Source organism: Salvelinus namaycush, unplaced genomic scaffold, assembly GCF_016432855.1.
Source record: "Salvelinus namaycush isolate Seneca unplaced genomic scaffold, SaNama_1.0 Scaffold9, whole genome shotgun sequence".
Classification (NCBI taxonomy): Eukaryota; Metazoa; Chordata; class Actinopteri; order Salmoniformes; family Salmonidae; genus Salvelinus; species Salvelinus namaycush.
In genome coordinates this window covers 676,145-697,878 of record NW_024061641.1, presented here as the reverse complement: position 1 = coordinate 697,878, position 21,734 = coordinate 676,145, and the positions used below count along the sequence as shown (strand labels likewise).

Sequence of the window (21,734 nt, the reverse complement as noted above, 5' to 3'; positions counted from 1 at the left end):
TCTCGTGCTTATCTGGACACTTGTGACAATGACATCATGAGAATGGTCACAATGTATGAAATCAAAATTTTGAAGCATAATTTTTTGACAATTTTTCTTTTTGAATTATTTTTTTTCTTCTTAATTTTCCCCATTTGTAAAACAAATATTTCGGCAGGTTTATTGGTATGGATCTTGTTTCAGAATAGTGTTGTTCATTTCTTAGGCAGATTTTGTTTTTGTACGTGCATGCTGAATAAACTGAAAGATACTAAAAGATACTCCCATGTATAGTTTAAAGAGAATGGCGCATAGCAGGCTGATTCATGTAGCCTAGACTTGAGATAGCAGAGGCCGTTGTAATAGATCTATAGCTGAGAGACTAGTCAATAGCTATCATGTTTTTCCTCTCTCCTTTTGTAGGAGAAGGTGGTCCAAGTTCCTTCCCCTCTGACATTTTTTCAATGGGTTTTGAGAAAGTGGTGAGGAGAGGAGATGCACGGAATTGAGGAAAGATGAGTTGAGAAAGTCTGGAGACATATTAGTTATGGGTGGGTAGGTAGCTATATGAAAGCTGTGGTATCTTAGCTATGGGTGGGTAGGTAGCTATATGAAAGCTGTGGTATCTTAGCTATGGGTGAGTAGGTAGCTATATGAAAGCTGTGGTATCTTAGCTATGGTGAGTAGGTAGCTATATGAAAGCTGTGGTATCTTAGCTATGGGTGAGTAGGTAGCTATATGAAAGCTGTGGTATCTTAGCTATGGGTGAGTAGGTAGCTATATGAAAGCTGTGGTATCTTAGGTATGGGTGAGTAGGTAGCTATATGAAAGCTGTGGTATCTTGGCTATGGGTAGGTAGCTATATGAAAGCTGTGGTATATTAGCTATGGGTGAGTAGGTAGCTATATGAAAGCTGGTATCTTAGGTATGGGTGAGTAGGTAGCTATATGAAAGCTGGTATCTTAGCTATGGGTGGGTAGGTAGCTATATGAAAGCTGTGGTATCTTAGGTATGGGTGAGTAGGTAGCTATATGAAAGCTGGTATCTTAGCTATGGGTGGGTAGCTATATGAAAGCTGTGGTATCTTAGCTATGGGTGGGTAGGTAGCTATATGAAGCTGTGGTATATTAGCTATGGGTGAGTAGGTAGCTATATGAAAGCTGTGGTATCTTAGCTATGGTGGGTAGGTAGCTATATGAAAGCTGTGGTATCTTAGCTATGGGTGGGTAGGTGCTATATGAAAGCTGTGGTATCTTAGGTATGGGTGAGTAGGTAGCTATATGAAAGCTGGTATCTTAGCTATGGGTGGGTAGGTAGCTATATGAAAGCTGTGGTATCTTAGCTATGGGTGGGTGGGTAGCTATATGAAAGCTGTGGTATCTTAGCTATGGGTGAGTAGGTAGCTATATGAAAGCTGTGGTATCTTAGCTATGGGTGGGTAGGTAGCTATATGAAAGCTGTGGTATCTTAGCTATGGGTGAGTAGGTAGCTATATGAAAGCTGTGGTATCTTAGGTATGGGTGAGTAGGTAGCTATATGAAAGCTGTGGTATCTTAGCTATGGGTGAGTAGGTAGCTATATGAAAGCTGTGGTATCTTAGTATGGGTGAGTAGGTAGCTATATGAAAGCTGGTATCTTAGGTATGGGTGAGTAGGTAGCTATATGAAAGCTGGTATCTTAGCTATGGGTGGGTAGGTAGCTATATGAAAGCTGTGGTATCTTAGGTATGGGTGAGTAGGTAGCTATATGAAAGCTGGTATCTTAGCTATGGGTGGGTAGGTAGCTATATGAAAGCTGTGGTATCTTAGCTATGGGTGGGTAGGTAGCTATATGAAAGCTGTGGTATCTTAGCTATGGGTGAGTAGGTAGCTGTGGTATCTTAGCTATGGGTGAGTAGGTAGCTATATGAAAGCTGTGGTATCTTAGCTATGGGTGGGTAGGTAGCTATATGAAAGCTGTGGTATCTTAGCTATGGGTGAGTAGGTAGCTATATGAAAGCTGTGGTATCTTAGCTATGGGTGGGTAGCTATATGAAAGCTGTGGTATCTTAGCTATGGGTGAGTAGGTAGCTATATGAAAGCTGTGGTATCTTAGTTATGGGTGGGTAGGTAGCTATATGAAAGCTGTGGTATCTTAGCTATGGGTAGGTAGCTATATGAAAGCTGTGATATCTTAGCTATGGGTGAGTAGGTAGCTATATGAAAGCTGTGGACTTAGTTATGGGTGGGTAGGTAGCTATATGAAAGCTGTGGTATCTTAGCTATGGGTGAGTAGGTAGCTATATGAAAGCTGAGGTATCTTGGCTATGGGTAGGTAGCTATATGAAAGCTGTGGTATATTAGCTATGGGTGAGTAGGTAGCTATATGAAAGCTGGTATCTTAGGTATGGGTGAGTAGGTAGCTATATGAAAGCTGTGGTATCTTAGGTATGGGTGAGTAGGTAGCTATATGAAAGCTGGTATCTTAGGTATGGGTGAGTAGGTAGCTATATGAAAGCTGTGGTATCTTAGCTATGGGTGAGTAGGTAGCTATATGAAAGCTGTGGTATCTTAGGTATGGGTGAGTAGGTAGCTATATGAAAGCTGGTATCTTAGGTATGGGTGAGTAGGTAGCTATATGAAAGCTGGTATCTTAGCTATGGGTGGGTAGGTAGCTATATGAAAGCTGTGGTATCTTAGGTATGGGTGAGTAGGTAGCTATATGAAAGCTGGTATCTTAGCTATGGGTGGGTAGGTAGCTATATGAAAGCTGTGGTATCTTAGCTATGGGTGGGTAGGTAGCTATATGAAAGCTGTGGTATCTTAGCTATGGTGAGTAGGTAGCTGTGGTATCTTAGCTATGGGTGAGTAGGTAGCTATATGAAAGCTGTGGTATCTTAGCTATGGGTGGGTAGGTAGCTATATGAAAGCTGTGGTATCTTAGCTATGGGTGAGTAGGTAGCTATATGAAAGCTGTGGTATCTTAGCTATGGGTGAGTAGGTAGCTATATGAAAGCTGTGGTATCTTAGCTATGGGTGAGTAGGTAGCTATATGAAAGCTGTGGTATCTTAGTTATGGGTGGGTAGGTAGCTATATGAAAGCTGTGGTATCTTAGCTATGGGTAGGTAGCTATATGAAAGCTGTGATATCTTAGCTATGGGTGAGTAGGTAGCTATATGAAAGCTGTGGTATCTTAGTTATGGGTGGGTAGGTAGCTATATGAAAGCTGTGGTATCTTAGCTATGGGTGAGTAGGTAGCTATATGAAAGCTGAGGTATCTTGGCTATGGGTAGGTAGCTATATGAAAGCTGTGTATATTAGCTATGGGTGAGTAGGTAGCTATATGAAAGCTGGTATCTTAGGTATGGGTGAGTAGGTAGCTATATGAAAGCTGTGGTATCTTAGCTATGGGTGAGTAGGTAGCTATATGAAAGCTGTGGTATCTTAGGTATGGGTGAGTAGGTAGCTATATGAAAGCTGTGGTATCTTGGCTGTGGGTAGGTAGCTATATGAAAGCTGTGGTATCTTAGGTATGGGTGAGTAGGTAGCTATATAAAAGCTGTGGTATCTTGGCTATGGGTAGGTAGCTATATGAAAGCTGTGGTATATTAGCTATGGGTGAGTAGGTAGCTATATGAAAGCTGTGGTATCTTAGGTATGGGTGAGTAGGTAGCTATATGAAAGCTGTGGTATCTTAGCTATGGGTGAGTAGGTAGCTATATGAAAGCTGGTATCTTAGGTATGGGTGAGTAGGTAGCTATATGAAAGCTGTGGTATCTTAGGTATGGGTGAGTAGGTAGCTATATGAAAGCTGTGGTATCTTGGCTATGGGTGAGTAGGTAGCTATATGAAAGCTGGTATCTTAGGTATGGGTGAGTAGGTAGCTATATGAAAGCTGTGGTATCTTAGCTATGGGTGAGTAGGTAGCTATATGAAAGCTGTGGTATCTTAGGTATGGGTGAGTAGGTAGCTATATGAAAGCTGGTATCTTAGCTATGGGTGGGTAGGTAGCTATATGAAAGCTGTGGTATCTTAGCTATGGGTGAGTAGGTAGCTATATGAAAGCTGTGGTATCTTAGCTATGGGTGGGTAGGTAGCTATATGAAAGCTGGTATCTTAGGTATGGGTGAGTAGGTAGCTATATGAAAGCTGTGGTATCTTAGCTATGGGTGAGTAGGTAGCTATATGAAAAGCTGTGGTATCTTAGGTATGGGTGAGTAGGTAGCTATATGAAAGCTGGTATCTTAGGTATGGGTGAGTAGGTAGCTATAAAGCTGGTATCTTAGCTATGGTGGGTAGGTAGCTATATGAAGCTGTGGTATCTTAGGTATGGGTGAGTAGGTAGCTATATGAAAGCTGGTATCTTAGCTATGGGTGGGTAGGTAGCTATATGAAAGCTGTGGTATCTTAGCTATGGGTGGGTAGGTAGCTATATGAAAGCTGTGGTATCTTAGCTATGGGTGAGTAGGTAGCTGTGGTATCTTAGCTATGGGTGAGTAGGTAGCTATATGAAAGCTGTGGTATCTTAGCTATGGGTGGGTAGCTATATGAAAGCTGTGGTATCTTAGCTATGGGTGAGTAGGTAGCTATAGAAAGCTGTGGTATCTTAGCTATGGGTGAGTAGGTAGCTATATGAAAGCTGTGGTATCTTAGCTATGGGTGAGTAGGTAGCTATATGAAAGCTTGGTATCTTAGTTATGGTGGTAGGTAGTATTGAAAGCTGTGGTATCTTAGCTATGGGTAGGTAGCTATATGAAAGCTGTGGTATCTTAGCTATGGGTGAGTAGGTAGCTATATGAAAGCTGTGGTATCTTAGTTATGGGTGGGTAGGTAGCTATATGAAAGCTGTGGTATCTTAGCTATGGGTGAGTAGGTAGCTATATGAAAGCTGTGGTATCTTGGCTATGGGTAGGTAGCTATATGAAAGCTGTGGTATATTAGCTATGGGTGAGTAGGTAGCTATATGAAAGCTGGTATCTTAGGTATGGGTGAGTAGGTAGCTATATGAAAGCTGTGGTATCTTAGCTATGGGTGAGTAGGTAGCTATATGAAAGCTGTGGTATCTTAGATATGGGTGAGTAGGTAGCTATATGAAAGCGTGGTATCTTGGCTATGGGTAGGTAGCTATATGAAAGCTGTGGTATCTTAGGTATGGGTGAGTAGGTAGCTATATAAAAGCTGTGGTATCTTGGCTATGGGTATACTATATGAAAGCTGTGGTATATTAGCTATGGGTGAGTAGGTAGCTATATGAAAGCTGTGGTATCTTAGGTATGGGTGAGTAGGTAGCTATGAAAGCTGGGTATCTTAGCTATGGGTGAGTAGGTAGCTATATAAAGCTGTGGTATCTTAGGTATGGGTGAGTAGTAGCTATATGAAAGCTGTGGTATCTTGGCTATGTGTAGGTAGCTATATGAAAGCTGTGGTATCTTAGGTATGGGTGAGTAGGTAGCATATAAAGCTGTGGTATCTTGGCTATGGGTAGGTAGCTATATGAAAGCTGTGGTATATTAGCTATGGGTGAGTAGGTAGCTATATGAAAGCTGTGGTATCTTAGGTATGGGTGAGTAGGTAGCTATATAAAAGCTGTGGTATCTTGGCTATGGGTAGGTAGCTATATGAAAGCTGTGGTATCTTAGGTATGGGTGAGTAGGTAGCTATATAAAAGCTGTGGTATCTTGGCTATGGGTAGGTAGCTATATGAAAGCTGTGGTATATTAGCTATGGGTGAGTAGGTATATATGAAAGCTGTGGTATCTTAGGTATGGGTGAGTAGGTAGCTATATGAAAGCTGTGGTATCTTAGCTATGGGTGAGTAGGTAGCTATATGAAAGCTGTGGTATCTTAGGTATGGTGAGTAGGTAGCTATATGAAAGCTGTGGTATCTTAGGTATGGGTGAGTAGGTAGCTATATGAAAGCTGAGGTATCTTGGCTATGGGTAGGTAGCTATATGAAAGCTTGTTATATTAGCTATGGTGAGTAGGTAGCTATATGAAGCTGGTATCTTAGTATGGGTGAGTAGGTAGCTATATGAAAGCTGTGGTATCTTAGCTATGGGTGAGTAGCTCTATATGAAAGCTGTGGATCTTAGGTATGGGTGAGTAGTAGCTATATGAAAGCTGTGGTATCTTGGCTGTGGTAGGTAGCTAATGAAAGCTGTGGTATCTTAGGTTGGGTGATTAGGTAGCTATATAAAAGCTGTGGTATCTTGGCTATGGGTAGGTAGCTATATGAAAGCTGTGGTATATTAGCTATGGTGAGTAGTAGCTATATGAAGCTGTGGTATCTTAGGTATGGGTGAGTAGGTAGCTAATGAAAGCTGTGGTATCTTAGCTATGGGTGAGTAGGTAGCTATATGAAAGCTGTGGTATCTTAGGTATGGTGAGTAGGTAGCTATATGAAAGCTGTGGTATCTTAGTATGGGTGGTAGGTAGCTATATGAAAGCTGTGGTATCTGGCTATGGGTGAGTATTAGCTATATGAAAGCTGGTATCTTAGCTATGGTGGGTAGGTAGCTATATGAAAGCGTGGTATCTTAGCTATGGTGGGTAGGTAGCTATATGAAAGCTGTGGTATCTTAGCTATGGGTGAGTAGGTAGCTGTGGTTTCTTAGCTATGGGTGAGTAGGTAGCTATATGAAAGCTGTGGTATCTTAGCTATGGGTGGGTAGGTAGCTATATGAAAGCTGTGGTATCTTAGCTATGGGTGAGTAGGTAGCTGTGGTATCTTAGCTATGGGTGAGTAGGTAGCTATATGAAAGCTGTGGTATCTTAGCTATGGGTGAGTAGGTAGCATATGAAAGCTGTGGTATCTTAGTTATGGGTGGGTAGGTAGCTATATGAAAGCTGTGGTATCTTAGCTATGGGTAGGTAGCTATATGAAAGCTGTGATATCTTAGCTATGGGTGAGTAGGTAGCTATATGAAAGCTGTGGTATCTTAGTTATGGGTGGGTAGGTAGCTATTGAAAGCTGTGGTATATTACTGTATGGGTGAGTAGGTAGCTTATGAAAGCTGGTATCTTAGGTATGGGTGAGTAGGTAGCTATAGGAAGCTGTGGTATCTTAGCTATGGGTGAGTAGGTAGCTATATGAAAGCTGTGGTATCTTAGGTATGGGTGAGTAGGTAGCTATATGAAAGCTGTGGTATCTTGGCTGTGGGTAGGTAGCTATATGAAAGCTGTGGTATCTTAGGTATGGGTGAGTAGGTAGCTATATAAAAGCTGTGGTATCTTGGCTATGGGTAGTTAGCTATATGAAAGCTGTGGTATATTAGCTATGGGTGAGTAGGTCCTATATGAAAGCTGTGGTATCTTAGTATGGGTGAGTAGGTAGCTATATGAAAGCTGTGGTATCTAGCTATGGGTGAGTAGGTAGCTATATGAAAGCTGTGGTATCTTAGGTATGGGTGAGTAGGTAGCTATATGAAAGCTGTGGTATCTTAGTTATGGGTGAGTAGGTAGCTATATGAAAGCTGTGGTATCTTGCTATGGGTGAGTAGGTAGCTATATGAAAGTGGTATCTTAGTATGGGTGAGTAGGTAGCTATATGAAAGCTGTGGTATCTTAGCTATGGGTGAGTAGGTAGCTATATGAAAGCTTGTGTATCTTAGGTATGGTTGAGTGGTAGCTATATGAAAGCTGGTATCTTGCTTGGTGGGTAGGTAGCTATATGAAGCTGTGGTATCTTAGCTTGGGTGAGTAGGTAGCTATATGAAAGCTGTGGTATCTTAGCTATGGGTGGGTAGGTAGCTATATAAAGCTGGTATCTTAGGTGGGGTGAGTAGGTAGCTATATGAAGCTGTGGTATCTTAGCTATGGGTGAGTAGGTACTATATGAAAGCTGTGGTATCTTAGGTATGGGTGAGTAGGTAGCTAAATGAAGCTGGTATCTTAGGTATGGGTGAGTAGGTAGCTATATAAAGCTGGTATCTTAGCTATGGGTGGTAGGTAGCTATATGAAAGCTGTGTATCTTAGGTATGGGTAAGTAGGTAGCTATATGAAAGCTGGTATCTTAGCTATGGTGGGTAGGTAGCTATATGAAAGCTGTGGTATCTTAGCTATGGGTGGGTAGGTAGCTATATGAAAGCTGTGGATCTTAGCTATGGGTGTAGTAGTAGCTGTGGTATCTAGCTATGGGTGAGTAGGTAGCTATATGAAGCTGTGGTATCTTAGCTATGGGTGGGTAGGTAGCTATATGAAAGCTGTGGTATCTTAGCTATGGTGGAGTAGGTAGCTATATGAAAGCTGTGGTATCTTAGCTATGGGTGAGTAGGTAGCTATATGAAAGCTGTGGTATCTTAGCTATGGGTGAGTAGGTAGCTATATGAAAGCTGTGGTATCTTAGTATGGGTGGGTAGGTAGCTATATGAAAGCTGTGGTATCTTGCTATGGGTAGGTAGCTAATGAAAGCTGTGCTATCTTAGCTATGGGTGAGTAGGTAGCTATTGAAAGCTGTGTATCTTTTATGGTGGTAGGTAGCTATATGAAAGCTGTGGTATCTAGCTATGGGTGAGTAGGTAGCTATATGAAGCTGTGGTATCTTGGCTATGGGTAGGTAGCTATATGAAAGCTGTGGTATATTAGCTATGGGTGAGTAGGTAGCTATATGAAAGCTGGTATCTTAGGTATGGGTGAGTAGGTAGCTATATGAAAGCTGTGGTATCTTAGCTATGGGTGAGTAGGTAGCTATATGAAAGCTGTGGTATCTTAGTTATGGGTGGGTAGTAGCTATAGAAAGCTGTGGTATCTTGGCTATGGGTAGGTAGCTATATGAAAGCTGTGGTATCTTAGGTATGGGTGAGTAGGTAGCTATATAAAAGTGTGGTATCTTGGCTATGGGTAGGTAGCTATATGAAAGCTGTGGTATATAGCTATGGGTGGGTAGGTAGCTATATGAAAGCGGTGGTATCTTAGGTATGGGTGAGTAGGTAGCTATATGAAAGCTGTGGTATCTTAGCTATGGGTGAGTAGGTAGCTATATGAAAGCTGTGGTATCTTAGGTATGGGTAGGTAGCTATATGAAAGCTGTGGTATCTTGGCTATGTGTAGGTAGCTAATGAAAGCTGTGGTATTTAGGTATGGGTGAGTAGGTAGCTATATAAAAGCTGTGGTATCTGGCTATGGGTAGGTAGCTATATGAAAGCTGTGGTATTTAGCTATGGGTGAGTAGGTAGCTATATGAAAGCTGTGGTATCTTAGGTATGGTGAGTAGGTAGCTATATAAAAGCTGTGGTATCTTGGCTATGGGTAGGTAGCTATATGAAAGCTGTGTTCTTAGTATGGTGAGTAGGTAGCTATATAAAAGCTGTGGTATCTTGGCTATGGGTAGGTAGCTATATGAAAGCTGTGGTATATTAGCTATGGGTGAGTAGGTAGCTATATGAAAGCTGTGGTATCTTAGGTATGGTGAGTAGGTAGCTATAGAAGCTGTGGTATCTTAGCTATGGGTGAGTAGGTAGCTATATGAAAGCTGTGGTATCTTAGGTATGGGTGAGTAGGTAGCTATATGAAAGCTGTGGTATCTTAGGTATGGGTGAGTAGGTAGCTATATGAAAGCTGAGGTATCTTGGCTATGGGTAGGTAGCTATATGAAAGCTGTGGTATATTAGCTATGGGTGAGTAGGTAGCTATATGAAAGCTGTATATCTTAGGTATGGGTGAGTAGGTAGCTATATGAAAGCTGTGGTATCTTAGCTATGGGTGAGTAGGTAGCTATATGAAAGCTGTGGTATCTTAGGTATGGGTGAGTAGGTAGCTATATGAAAGCTGTGGTATCTTGGCTATGGGTAGGTAGCTATATGAAAGCTGTGGTATCTTAGGTATGGGTGAGTAGTAGCTATATAAAAGCTGTGGTACTTGGCTATGGGTAGGTAGCTATATGAAAGCTGTGTATATTAGCTATGGGTGAGTAGGTAGCTATATGAAAGCTGTGGTATCTTAGGTATGGGTGAGTAGGTAGCTATATGAAAGCTGTGGTATCTTAGCTATGGGTGAGTAGGTAGCTATATGAAAGCTGTGGTATCTTAGGTATGGGTGAGTAGGTAGCTATATGAAAGCTGTGGTATCTTAGGTATGGGTGAGTAGGTAGCTATATGAAAGCTGTGGTATCTTGGCTATGGGTGAGTAGGTAGCTATATGAAAGCTGGTATCTTAGGTATGGGTGAGTAGGTAGCTATATGAAAGCTGTGGTATCTTAGCTATGGGGGTAGGTAGCTATATGAAAGCTGTGGTATCTATAGGTATGGGTGAGTAGTAGCTATATGAAAGCTGGTATCTTAGCTATGGGTGGGTAGGTAGCTATATAAGCTGTGTATCTTAGCTATGGGTGAGTAGGTAGCTATATGAAAGCTGTGGTATCTTAGCTATGGTGGGTAGGTAGCTATTGAAAGCTGGTATCTTAGGTATGGGTGAGTAGGTAGCTATATGAAAGCTGTGGTATCTTAGCTATGGGTGAGTAGGTAGCTATATGAAAGCTGTGGTATCTTAGGTATGGGTGAGTAGGTAGCTATATGAAAGCTGGTATCTTAGGTATGGGTGAGTAGGTAGCTATATGAAAGCTGGTATCTTAGCTATGGGTGGGTAGGTAGCTATATGAAAGCTTGGTATCTTAGTGTATGGTAGTAGGTAGCTATATAAAGCTGTGGTATCTTAGGTATGGGTGAGTAGGTAGCTATATGAAAGCTGTGGTATCTTAGGTATGGTGGTAGGTAGCTATATGAAAGCTGTGGTATCTTGGCTATGGGTGAGTAGGTAGCTATATGAAAGCTGTGATCTTAGGTATGGGTGAGTAGGTAGCTATATGAAAGCTGTGGTATCTTAGCTATGGGTGAGTAGGTAGCTATATGAAAGCTGTGGTATCTTAGGTATGGGTGAGTAGGTAGCTATATGAAAGCTGGTATCAGCTATGGGGTAGGTAGCTATTGAAGCTTGGTATCTTAGCTATGGGTGAGTAGGTAGCTATATGAAAGCTGTGGTATCTTAGCTATGGGTGGGTAGGTAGCTATATGAAAGCTGGTATCTTAGGTATGGGTGAGTAGGTAGCTATATGAAAGCTGTGGTATCTTAGCTATGGGTGAGTAGGTAGCTATATGAAAGCTGTGGTATCTTAGGTATGGGTGAGTAGGTAGCTATATGAAAGCTGGTATCTTAGGTATGGGTGAGTAGGTAGCTATATGAAAGCTGTGTTATCTTAGCTATGGGTGGGTAGGTAGCTATATGAAAGCTGTGGTATCTTAGTATGGGTGAGTAGGTAGCTATATGAAAGCTGGTATCTTAGCTATGGGTGGGTAGGTAGCTATATGAAAGCTGTATCTTAGCTATGGGTGGTAGTAGCTATATGAAAGCTGTGGTATCTTAGTATGGGTGAGTAGGTAGCTATATGAAAGCTGGTATCTTAGCTATGGGTGGGTAGGTAGCTATATGAAAGCTGGTATCTTAGGTATGGGTGAGTAGGTAGCTATATGAAAGCTGGTATCTTAGGTATGGGTGAGTAGGTAGCTGTGGTATCTTAGCTATGGGTGAGTAGGTAGCTATATGAAAGCTGTGGTATCTTAGCTATGGGTGGGTAGCTATATGAAAGCTGTGGTATCTTAGCTATGGGTGAGTAGGTAGCTATATGAAAGCTGTGGTATCTTAGCTATGGGTGAGTAGGTAGCTATATGAAAGCTGTGGTACTTAGCATGGGTGAGTAGGTAGCTATATGAAAGCTGTGTATCTTAGTTATGGGTGGTAGGTAGCTATATGAAAGCTGTGGTATCTTAGCTATGGGTAGGTAGCTATATGAAAGCTGTGCTATCTTAGCTATGGGTGAGTAGGTAGCTATATGAAAGCTGTGGTATCTTAGTTATGGGTGGGTAGGTAGCTATATGAAAGCTGTGGTATCTTAGCTATGGGTGAGTAGGGTCGCTATATGAAAGCTGTGGTATCTTGGCTATGGGTAGGTAGCTATATGAAAGCTGTGGTATATTAGCTATGGGTGAGTAGGTAGCTATATGAAAGCTGGTATCTTAGGTATGGGTGAGTAGGTAGCTATATGAAAGCTGTGGTATTTAGCTATGGGTGAGTAGGTAGCTATATGAAAGCTGTGGTATCTTAGATATGGGTGAGTAGGTAGCTATATGAAAGCTGTGGTATCTTGGCTATGGGTAGGTAGCTATATGAAAGCTGTGGTATCTTAGGTATGGGTGAGTAGGTAGCTATATAAAACTGTGGTATCTTGGCTATGGGTAGGTAGCTATATGAAAGCTGTGGTATATTAGCTATGGGTAGTAGGTAGCTATATGAAAGCTGTGGTATCTTAGGTATGGGTGAGTAGGTAGCTATATGAAAGCTGTGGTATCTTAGCTATGGGTGAGTAGGTAGCTATATGAAAGCTGTGGTATCTTAGGTATGGGTGAGTAGGTAGCTATATGAAAGCTGTGGTATCTTGGCTATGGGTAGGTAGCTATATGAAAGCTGTGGTATCTTAGGTATGGGTGAGTAGGTAGCTATATGAAAGCTGTGGTATCTTGGCTATGGGTAGGTAGCTATATGAAAGCTGTGGTATATTAGCTATGGGTGAGTAGGTAGCTAATGAAAGCTGTGGTATCTTAGGTATGGGTGAGTAGGTAGCTATATAAAAGCTGTGGTATCTTGCTATGGGTAGGTAGCTATATGAAAGCTGTGGTATCTTAGGTATGGGTGAGTAGGTAGCTATATAAAAGCTGTGGTATCTTGGCTATGGGTAGGTAGCTATATGAAAGCTGTGGTATATTAGCTATGGGTGAGTAGGTAGCTATATGAAAGCTGTGGTATCTTAGGTATGGGTGAGTAGGTAGCTATATGAAAGCTGTGGTATCTTAGCTATGGGTGAGTAGGTAGCTATATGAAAGCTGTGGTATCTTAGGTATGGGTGAGTAGGTAGCTATATGAAAGCTGTGGTATCTTAGGTATGGGTGAGTAGTAGCTATATGAAAGCTGAGGTATCTTGCTATGGGTAGGTAGCTATATGAAAGCTGTGGTATATTAGCTATGGGTGAGTAGGTAGCTATATGAAAGCTGGTATCTTAGGTATGGGTGAGTAGGTAGCTATATGAAAGCTGTGGTATCTTAGCTATGGGTGAGTAGGTAGCTATATGAAAGCTGTGGTATCTTAGGTATGGGTGAGTAGGTAGCTATATGAAAGCTGTGGTATCTGGGGTGGGTAGTAGCTATATGAAAGCTGTGGTATCTTAGGTATGGGTGAGTAGGTAGCTATAAAAGCTGTGGTATCTTGGCTATGGGTAGGTAGCTATATGAAAGCTGTGGTATATAGCTATGGGTGAGTAGGTAGCTATATGAAAGCTGTGGTATCTTAGGTATGGTGAGTAGGTAGCTATATGAAAGCTGTGTATCTTAGCTATGGGTGAGTAGGTAGCTATAGAAGCTGGTGGTATCTTAGGTATGGGTGAGTAGGTAGCTATATGAAAGCTGTGGTATCTTAGGTATGGGTGAGTAGGTAGCTATATGAAAGCTGTGTCTTAGCTATGGTGAGTAGTAGCTATATGAAAGCTGTGGTATCTTAGGTATGGGTGAGTAGGTAGCTATATGAAAGCTGTGGTATCTTAGGTATGGGTGTAGGTAGCTATATGAAAGCTGTGTATCTTGGCTATGGGTGAGTAGGTAGCTATATGAAAGCTGTGGATCTTAGGTATGGGTGAGTAGGTAGCTATATGAAAGCTGTACTTAGCTATGGTGGGTAGTAGCTATATGAAAGCTGTGTATCTTAGCTATGGGTGATAGGTAGCTATATGAAAGCTGGGTATCTTAGCTATGGGTGGGTAGGTAGCTATATGAAGCTGGGTATCTTAGTATGGGTGAGTAGGTAGCTATATGAAAGCTGTGGTATCTTAGCTATGGGTGAGTAGGTAGCTATATGAAGCTGGTATCTAGTATGGGTGTAGGTAGCTATATGAAAGCTGGTATCTTAGGTATGGGTGAGTAGGTAGCTATATGAAAGCTGGGTATCTTAGCATGGGTGGGTAGGTAGCTATATGAAAGCTGTGGTATCTTAGGTATGGGTGAGTAGGTAGCTATATGAAAGCTGGTATCTTAGCTATGGGTGATGTAGAGCTATATGAAAGCTGTGGTATCTTAGCTATGGTGGGTAGGTAGCTATATGAAAGCTGTGGTATCTGGTATGGTGATAGGTCTGTGGTATCTTCTATGGGTGAGTAGGTAGCTATATGAAAGCTGTGTATCTTAGCTATGGGTGAGTAGTAGCTATATGAAAGCTGGTGGTATCTTAGCTATGGGTGGAGTAGGTAGCTATATGAAAGCTGTGGTATCTTAGCTATGGGTGAGTAGGTAGCTATGAAAGCTGTGGTATCTTAGCTATGGGTGAGTAGGTAGCTATATGAAAAGCTGTGGTATCTTAGTATGGGTGGGTAGGTAGCTATAATGAAAGCTGTGGTATCTTGAGCTATGGGTAGGTAGCTATATGAAAGCTGTGTATCTAGCTATGGGTGAGTAGGTAGCTATATGAAAGCTGTGGTATCTTAGCTATGGGTGAGTAGGTAGCTATATGAAAGCTGTGGTATCTTAGTATGGGTGAGTAGGTAGCTATATGAAAGCTGTGGTATCTTGGTATGGGTAGGTAGCTATATGAAAGCTGTGGTATCTTAGCTATGGGTGAGTAGTAGCTATATGAAAGCTGGTATCTTAGGTATGGGTGAGTAGGTAGCTATATGAAAGCTGTGGTATCTTAGCTATGGGTAGTAGTAGCTATATGAAAGCTGTGGTATGCTGATATGGGTGAGTAGGTAGCTAGATGAAAGCTGTGGTATCTTGCTATGGGTGAGGTAGCTATATGAAAGCTGTGGTATCTTTAGGTATGGGTGAGTAGGTAGCTATATGAAAGCTGTGGTATCTTGGCTATGGGTAGGTAGCTATATGAAAGCTGTGGTATATTAGCAGTTTTATGGGGGTGATAGGTAGCTATATGAAAGCTGTGGTATCTTAGTATGGGTGAGTAGGTAGCTATATGAAAGCTGTGGTATCTTAGTATGGGTGAGTAGGTAGCTATATGAAAGCTGTGGTATCTTAGGTATGGTAGTAGGTAGCTATATGAAAGCTGTGGTTATCTTGGCTATGGTGTAGGTAGCTATATGGAAAGCTGTGGTATCTTAGGTATGGGTGAGTAGGTAGCTATATGAAAAGCTGTGGTATCTTGCTATGGGTAGGTAGCTATATGAAAGCTGTGGTATATTAGCTATGGGTGGTAGGGTAGCTATATGAAAGCTGTGGTATCTTAGGTTGAGTAGCTAGCTGTGGTATCTTGCTATGGGTGAGTAGGTAGCTATATGAAAGCTGTGGTATCTTAGCTATGGGTGTAGGTAGCTATATGAAAAGCTGTGGTATCTAGGTATGGGTGAGTAGGTAGCTATATGAAAGCTGTGGTATCTTAGGCTTGTGCTGAGTATGGTAGCTATATGAAAGTGGTATCTAGGTATGGTGGGTAGGTAGCTATATGAAAGCGGTGGTATCTTAGCTATGGGTGAGTAGGTAGCTATATGAAAGCTGTGGTATCTTAGGTATGGGTGAGTAGGTAGCTATATGAAAGCTGTGATCTTAGCTATGGTGGGTAGGTAGCTATATGAAAGCTGTGGTATCTTAGGTATGGGTGAGTAGGTAGCTATATGAAAGCTGTTATCTTAGCTATGGGTGGGTAGGTAGCTATATGAAAGCTTGGTACTTAGGTATGGGTGAGTAGGTAGCTATATGAAAGCTGTGGTATCTTAGGCTATGGGTGAGTAGGTAGCTATATGAAGCTGTGGTATCTTAGGTATGGGTGCAAGGAGACGGGGACTTGCTCCGGGCGAGTTGGTCGGAAAGCTCTCTGCATGGTGCCATTATTATGTTAACAAGTAAATTTTATTGTTTTTTGTGTGTGAACAATCTGTGTGTCTGAGAGTCACTGGGGAATTGATTAAAAGTTATCTCCATCCTAATCATTCATTTCTTCCATCCCCGACTCTCATGTCTCCTTTCCTTTCCAGTGCTTTCTCCTCCTCGTCTCATATCTCCATCCCCTACTCTCATGTCTCCTTTCCTTTCCAGACTCTCATGTCTCCTTTCCTTTCCAGACTCTCATGTCTCCTTTCCTTTCCAGACTCTCATGTCTCCTTTCCTTTCCAGACTCCCATGTCTCCTTTCCTTTCCAGACTCTCATGTCTCCTTTCCTTTCCAGACTCTCATATCTCCATTCAATCTCTCATGTCTCCTTTCCTTTCCAGACTCTCATATCTTCTTTCCTTTCCAGTGCTTTCTCCTCCTCGTCTCATATCTCCATTCAATCTCTCATGTCTCCTTTCCTTTCCAGACTCTCATATCTTCTTTCCTTTCCAGTGCTTTCTCCTCCTCGTCTCAAATCTCCATTCAATCTCTCTCGTTATGTCTGTCTCAGACGGCCCCTATAGAGGCCAGGAGTGGTTTCAGTGTCGTCCACAACCATTTACTGTACATGGAGGTTTCACTTTCCACCATCTCTCACACACACACACACACACTATAAATGTCCCTTTTCCTCCTAGAGTGACAGAGAAATACCAGGTAATCTAGAGGCAAAAGAAACACACATCTATTTAGGCGAGGTGCTGGCTAGCGGAGGACTTTAAAAAAAAAAACTTTTAGCGCTTTTTTTTTTTAAATAAAGGAGAGCCACACACTCTAGGAGCTCAGATGCAAAAAGAATGTTTCCGTCCACCGTTTTGGACAGACAAGCAGTCTTCATCAGGGTATATTTTGTTAAAGAAATACCAGGCACCTTGGTTGGCATGCTAGCATCAACAACCAACGTTAAAACTACAGTCTGCAAGATGTGCTCAGCCATCAAACATAAAGGGCAACTGCTATGGTTCTCTCTCCACTGTGATAGGATCGTTGTTGTGGCCCGTATTCATAAGGTGCACACCTTAGCAAAAAATAAAAATAGAATGTTTCTTATTGGACAAGTTCAACGTTGTCCCTCCCCTGTTTCAGTCTGTTTTCTTCCGTTTGGTTTCTAATGAATATGACCCAAAAACACGACACGCTGTAAAGAAGCATGAGTTAGTCCTGTATTCACAAAGCGTCTCAGAGTAGGAGTGTTGATCTAGGATCAGGTCCATATAATCTAATTCATTATGATCTAAAAAGGGCAAACTGATCCTAGATCAGCACTCCTATTCAGATGCTTTGTGAATACAGGCCTAACACACACACACACACGTTATTTTGCACGTTTACGGCGTGTCGTGTTTTGCCTAAACACTTAGTTGGTGATTGTCTGTCTTGCCACACCATTTCAGCTCAACCTCTCTTTCTCTCCTGCTATCATTCAACCCAACTCTCCCCCCCTTTCTCCCTCCTTCACTCCCTATCCCTCACCCCCCACCCCCTTCTCCCTCTCATTCAACCCCCACTCCCTCCCTCCCTCCCTCATCTTACCTCCTCTCCCTCTCATTCTAGTCTCCCTCATCTTCTCGGATCTCTGTTTATTACTCCAGTCTTCTCCCTCTGCTCCTCCCTCTCCTCCCCCTCTCCCTCTCTTCTCCTCCTCCTCCTCCTCCTCCCTCTCCCTCCCCCTCTCCTCCTCTCCTCTCCCTCCTCTCCTCCTCCTCTCCCTCCCTCCCTCTCCTCCTCCCCCTCCCCCCTCTCCTCCTCCTCCTCTCCCCCTCTCCTCTCCCTCTCCTCCTCCTCTCCCCCCTCTCCTCCTCCTCCTCTCCCCCCTCTCCTCCTCCTCCTCTCCCCCCCTCCTCCTCTCCCTCCTCCTCCTCTCCCTCCCTCCCTCTCCTCCTCCCCCTCCCTCTCCTCCTCCTCCTCCCCCTCCCTTCCCTCTCCTCTTCCTCTCCCTCCTCCTCCTCTCCTCCTCTCCCTCTCCTCCCTCTCCTCCTCCTTCCCCCTCTCCTTCTCTCTCCTCCTCCTCTCCCTCTCCTCTCCCTCCTCTCCTCCCTCGCCCTCCTCCTCCTCCCCCTCTCCTCCTCCCCTCCTCCTCCTCCTCCACCTCTCCATGCACAGGCCTTAATGATAGTCTATTCACACATGGATATGGGTTCTGCTCTCCCTCCTCCTCCTCCTCCTCCTCCTCCTCCTCCTCCTCCTCCTTCCCCCTCTCCTCTCTCTCCTCCCCCTCTCCCTCTCCTCTCCCTCCTCTCCTCCCTCGCCCTCCTCCTCTCCCTCTCCTCTCCCTCCTCTCCTCCCTCGCCCTCCTCCTCCCCCTCTCCTCCTCCTCCCCTCCCCTTCTCCAGACCTCTCCATGCACAGGCCTTAATGATAGTCTATTCACACATGGATATGGGTTCTGCTCTCCCTCTCCTCCTCCTCCACCGCCTCCTCCCCCTCCTCTCCTCCTCTCCCTCCCCCCTCTCCTCCTCCTCCTCTCCCCCTCCCCCCCTCCTCCTCCTCTCCTCCTCCTCCTCCTCTCCCCCTCTCCTCCTCCTCCTCTCCCCCTCTCCTCCTCAGCCATTCCAGAAGCCAACAACTGTCTCTCTTGTCTAGCTCAGCGTGTGTCTGTGTGGTTTATGCTCTTTTCTCTTGTGTGGTCACTGCTGCTGTGTTGAAAACGGCTGTCTAACGAAGGCGAAGACAAACACATTATTATTACCCCACTATGAACCGCCTTGGAACACTGACAGATACAGCCTGCTGGATAACGCACAGATACGGAGAGAGGGTGGGAAGGAGAGAGGGAGGGAAGGAGAGAGGGTGGGAAGGAGAGAGGGTGGGAAGGAGAGAGGGTGGGAAGGAGAGAGGGAACAGGAAGAAAGCGGTGGAGGAGGGAGAGAGATAAGGTGGAGAGAGAGGAGAGGGAGATAAGGTGGAGAGAGGAGAGAGAGAATGTTCTCATTATGTATAGTATAAAGGTAGAGTCTGTTTTTTCATATCAGCACCTCATAAATCAGTTATTATACAGGGATAACCAGTGTGTGCGCTGCTCTGGCAACATAAAGGTTGATGACAGCAGAGAACCTTTGGACTCTGGTGAGGAAAAGAGAGTAAAAGGGAGGGGAGAGGAGAAGGGAAAGGGACGACGGGAAAATCATTAAGCGAAAAAGAAAAGAGGGAGAGAGAGACCTGAATAGAGGAGGACAGGAGGGAAGAGGAGAGGGAGAGAGAAGAAGAGGAGGGATAGGGAGAGAGAAGAAGAGGAGGGATAGGGAGAGAGAAGAAGAGGTTAGGGAGGAGAAGAAGAGGAGGAGGGAGAATAGAGGACAGGAGGGATAGGGAGAGAGAAGAAGAGGTTAGGGAGGAGAAGAGGAGGAGGGAGAATAGAGGACAGGAGGGATAGGGAGAGAGAAGAAGAGGGAGAGGGATAGGGAGAGAGAAGAAGAGGGAGAATGGAGGAGCGGTGAGAAGTAGAATACACATGTCAATCCCAGAATCCCTCACTTCACATGTGGCTGTGTTTGACCTACAACCTTTCCGTCTCCCCGTCTTTCTTGTCCCCTCTGTTTCTACCACTCCTTCCATCTTCCCTTCATTCTTCCCCTCTGTTTCTACCACTCCTTCCATCTTCCCTTCATTCTTCCCCTCTGTTTCTACCACTCCTTCCATCTTCTCTTCATTCTTCCCCTCTGTTTCTACCACTCCTTCCATCTTCCCTTCATTCTTCCCCTCTGTTTCTACCACTCCTTCCATCTTCCCTTCATTCTTCCCCTCTGTTTCTACCACTCCTTCCATCTTCTCTTCATTCTTCCCCTCTGTTTCTACCACTCCTTCCATCTTCTCTTCATTCTTCCCCTCTGTTTCTACCACTCCTTCCATCTTCTCTTCATTCTTCCCCTCTGTTTCTACCACTCCTTCCATCTTCTCTTCATTCTTCCCCTCTGTTTCTACCACTCCTTCCATCTTCTCTTCATTCTTCCCCTGTTTCTACCACTCCTTCCATCTTCCCTTCATTCTTCCCCTCTGCCTGTCTGTTCCTCCCTCCATCTCCACTGTAACAATGTGTTTCAGTACATGGTGATACTCGTTTAGACAATCACTGAGTTTTCCCCCCCTCCGTCAATACAATGGGCTTTGATCTCTGTGTTTCTCAGCCCTCTGTTAGAGTGTAATGGTGTGTTTCACTGTGAGCTCTCTCTCTAATTCAGGAGCAGAACGGATGTAGTTGAGGGAGAGAGTAGGGAGAGAGGGAGCAAAGAAGGGAGGGGAAAGTCGTTTTGGCTCCAGAGAGCACAACAAGCTGAGACAGGAAGTCATTCAGAGTGAAACACAAAACACCCAGAATAAAACCACATTCGCTGTAGGGGAAAGATTCACTTTCTATAGTGTGTGTGTGTGTCAACACAACGGTGGATATCGCGCTAACAAGTTGATTTATGATAAATGGCCTTTATGAACACCCACAACCAAACACCCCCACACAACCAAACACCCCCACACCACCACAACCAAACACCCCCACACAGACACCCACAACCAAACACACACACACCCACAACCAAACACACACACCCACACACACAACCAAACACCCCCCCACACACACAACCAAACACCCACAATCAAACACACACACACCCACAACCAAACACACACACAACCAACCACCCACACCCACGACCAAACACCCCCCCCCCACACACACACCCACAACCAAACACACACACACACACAACCAAACACCCCTACCGGTCCCTCTACTGGTCCCAGTCTGGCTGTAACTATACGTGAATAATGAATTACCAATACACACAGACACTAATAAACTCTTCCACCATACAGACATGAGATGTGTAGACTGGTGTATTGGTGTCTGTTTTTCTATTGAAACAAGTTGTAAAGTAGTTCAGGCGCCCACGACTAAAATACTGACAGTTAAACGAAATATCTCCCCCGCACACACGCAGGCCACGGTTGCCAGGCGAGGTGGTTACCATGCGAGCAGGTTACCAGGCGAGGTGGTGTGAAACACGCGGAAGACAACCTATTAGGGAGGAGAGAGGCAGATCTCAGGTTCTGTAAAACTTGTTTGTCTTGCTTTATTAAAGTACAGATTGTATACCTGTCTACCTGGGACACTAATAGTACTAAAATAGTCCAACAATGGTGTCTAAAATACAGTTATGACATTTAGGTGTTTCAGCCGAGGCTAAATTCTGATTCACCTCTTACGGTTGGTTACATTGCACACAATAATGTGATTTATTGTGGATAGTCTGATTTTTTAATATAATCATTTGTTTTAAAATGTTTAAATGCTTTGCAAGCACAACAATTTCCCTAATAATCCTGTTTACATGGACACATCTGAAATCAGGCTGCCTGATGGGACTTATGATAAATGCAGAAAATCACGAATCGAAATAAACGCTCTGCCACACTGACCGTGTCATTTTTGGGAAGAACATTTGATTCTGAGTTCGGACAGATGAAGTTTGTATGTGAAAACTATTTCAAACTAAGATGCTTTCAGTTGTTCCGAACTCACTTCAGTTGCACAAAAGAGAGAGAGTCTTGAACTGCTGGTGTTAACAGACGTACAGATCAAATACACACCGCTGGAACTTGGCTTAAAAAGGTCTTTACACGTCCTAATCATTTGAAAGATTGCTCTTAAAAACTTGTGTTTTAATCGGCGTATTCTTACTTTGATTTAGAATTTACGCCGATTAGGATAAACAGAGTAAGGTGTTTACACGACTGATGCATAATCTACCTACTGCCATGGTCAGTTTAACAAGGAATTACTACTATGCATGCCAACGTTTGACTCTAGTCTGGGCCTATACTACGTCTTTCGAATTCCCGTGTCAACAGAGACGGAGAACGTAAAAGT

General features: G+C 43.6%; 1 protein-coding gene across 2 annotated transcripts in view; it reads right to left on the bottom strand.

The window, feature by feature from the left end:
• LOC120043328 (zinc finger protein 2-like) overlaps positions 1-21,734 on the bottom strand; it is a 401,596-nt gene that overhangs the window by 150,636 nt on the left and 229,226 nt on the right. The window lies entirely within an intron of this gene.